This window comes from Camelus bactrianus, chromosome 23 (genome assembly GCF_048773025.1).
Source record: "Camelus bactrianus isolate YW-2024 breed Bactrian camel chromosome 23, ASM4877302v1, whole genome shotgun sequence".
In the NCBI taxonomy this organism is placed as follows: domain Eukaryota; kingdom Metazoa; phylum Chordata; class Mammalia; order Artiodactyla; family Camelidae; genus Camelus; species Camelus bactrianus.
In genome coordinates, this window is record NC_133561.1 from 42,510,001 (window position 1) to 42,512,500 (window position 2,500).

The 2,500-nt window shown below is 77.8% G+C and overlaps 1 non-coding gene and 1 pseudogene across 1 annotated transcript; both read left to right on the top strand.

Moving 5' to 3' along the window:
• The first annotated feature begins 1,166 nt into the window (after positions 1-1,166).
• On the top strand, positions 1,167-1,319 carry LOC141574891 (5.8S ribosomal RNA). Its single transcript, XR_012502018.1, has one exon. It is a non-coding gene; the product is annotated as a 5.8S ribosomal RNA (ribosomal RNA).
• A 1,168-nt stretch (positions 1,320-2,487) lies between these two features.
• LOC141574897 (28S ribosomal RNA) overlaps positions 2,488-2,500 on the top strand; it is a 5,093-nt pseudogene continuing 5,080 nt past the window's right edge.

A 2,500-nucleotide genomic window follows, 5' to 3' on the forward strand; every position in this document is an offset into this window, starting at 1 on the left:
TGGGCCGTGCCCGCCCCCCTCCCCTCCCCACGCCGCGCCCTCGTCTTTCCGGCGCCGGCCGCTCCTCCCGGCCGTGGCCGCCTCCCGCTGCTCGCCCTGGACCCGGTTCCCCCGGGCCGGTCGTCGGGCCCTCTTGCTCCTCCGATCCCGCCGCCCCGCCTTGCCACGTGCCTCTCCTCTCGCCTTTTCCCCCCACCCGAGCGAGCGAGCTTCGGGCCTCTTCTCCCCGTCCGGCCGGCTCTCTCCCCTCGCCTCCCGGTTCCCGCCCCACGCGCCCGAGGCGCCCTGCCCGCTTGTGGCCCGCGTCCCGTCGTGGGCCCCCCTCGTCCCCCGTGGCGAGAAGGGGGACCCCGGGAACGCGGGTGCGGGTTGGGGGTCCTGCCGGGCCTTGGGGGGTTGGGGGTGTGGAGGTGGGAAGGAGGGTGGTCTGTCGTCGGGACGCGGGGGGAGGGCCCTCTCCGCCCGGCCTCGTGGGGAGTGGGCTTAGGATGCCGTCGGCACGCGTTGGCGTGTGGGACTCGGTGGCGTGGGCGGTGGCCGGCCGGTGCCCGGTGTGGCCCCGTGTCGAGGGCCCGCGGCGGCGAGGACCCCCGGCCGTGGCCGGGGTGTGGTGGTCGGCGTCGGGGCGCGGTGGCCGGCGGTTGGGGCTGGTGGGGGGGGTCCGTGCCGTCCCCGCCTCGCCCGCCTCGCCCTCTCCAGGTACCTAGCGCGTCCCGGCGCGGAGGTTTAAAGACCCTCGGGGGAGTCGCCCGTCCGCCTTGGGGTCGGGGCGGTCGGGCCCGTGGGGACGTGGGAGGTCCGTCCCTCGTCCCACGGACTCCGCCTCCACCGGGCCGGGGCGCCGCGCCACGTCGCTGGCCGCCGCCGCCGCCGCCGTGTCCGTCGGGTGGGGCCTCACCCGGCGGGCCCGTCGGACGGCCGGTGGCCGCGTGGTGGCGCGTCCCCGCGGGAGGCGGGAACCCCCGGGCGCCTGTGGGGTGTCCGAGCCGGCACGCGCGGTGTCGGTGCCGGCTGCGCCCCGTTGTGAAACCTTCCCGACCCCTCCGGTCTGATTTCTCTCTGACTCGGCCGGCCCGAGGCGACCCCCCCCTCTCACCCTCCCGGGGTGGGTGGGGGCGGGAGACGTGCCGTGCCACAGAACCGAAGGCAGAAGAAAATTCTCGTACGACTCTTAGCGGTGGATCACTCGGCTCGTGCGTCGATGAAGAACGCAGCTAGCTGCGAGAATTAATGTGAATTGCAGGACACATTGATCATCGACACTTCGAACGCACTTGCGGCCCCGGGTTCCTCCCGGGGCTACGCCTGTCTGAGCGTCGCTTGACGATCAATCGCGCCCCCCCGGGTGTGTGCCCGCGGGGTCGCGCGGCTGGGGGTTTCCTCGCAGGGCCGCGGTGCCCTCCGTCCCCCTAAGTGCAGACACGGCGCCTCTGCCTTCGCGCCGTCTGTCCCTCCTCCGGCCGGTCCCGCCCCCGCGCCCGGGAGGGCGCGGGGGCGGGCGGCGGCGGCGGCAGGCGGCAGGCGGCGTCGAGGCCCGGGAGGTGCCGCCCGCGAAAGGGAAGGGAGAAAACGGGGGGGGGGAGCTCGCGCGTGGCCGCGGCCGCGGCCGCCGCGTTCCCACCGGGAGCCCCTCCTCGCGCCGCAAGCGTTCTCCGGGGCGCGTGCCCGGGTGCGTCGCGGTGGTGCCGGGGTGGGTGGGGGCGGTTAGGGCCTCCGCGCCGCGCCGCCCCCACCCTCCCGTCGCGCCACCGCGGCCCCCGCCTCGCCCCGTCGGGACGGGCGGCTCCTCGCCGTGGCCGAGGCGCGCGCGCGGCCGCGACCCGGGGATGCGTGCCCCGGCGGCGACCCGCGGGACGCCGCGGCGTCGCCCGCCGCTGCGCGCTTTCCCCCGGGCTGCGTCCGCGGCCGCGCTTCGTGCCCCTGGGCCCCCGGGGCGGCGTTCTTCGGGGGCGCCGCCGCCGCGCGTCCGTCGCCCGTCGTGGGCGTCTCGTGGCCGTGCGGAGGACGGGTGGGAGCGGAGCGGAGCGGAGCGGCGCTCGCCGGTGCGGTTGGTGTCGCGTGGTGGGGCAAGGGGCCCTGACGGTCGCCGCGGGGCGGCCGCCGGGCTTCTTCGGACCCGCCCGCCTCACGACCGACCGACCGGCGGCTGCCGCCGCCGCCCCCCTCTACCCTCCTCCACGGCACGACGACGCCTCCGGCCTGGGCCCGGCGTCGCGCGCGCGCGCGGCTTCCCTTCTCGCCGCCCGCCCGTCCCGTGCCACGTCGCCGGCTCGTGCTCCCGTCCCCGTCCCGTCCGCCTCCCTTCTTCCTTCCGCCCTTCCGCCCTCCCGCCCGAACCCCGTGTTCGGGCGTGGGTGGGTGGGTCGGTTGAGGGGGAGGGGGACCGGGCGGTCGACCGCGGTTCGGCGCCTCGCTGGCGCGCGGCCCCTCTCCCTCCGTCCCGCCCTCTCCCGCTTCGCGGGCACCTTCTCCGTCCCCTCCGAGCCGCGACCTCAGATCA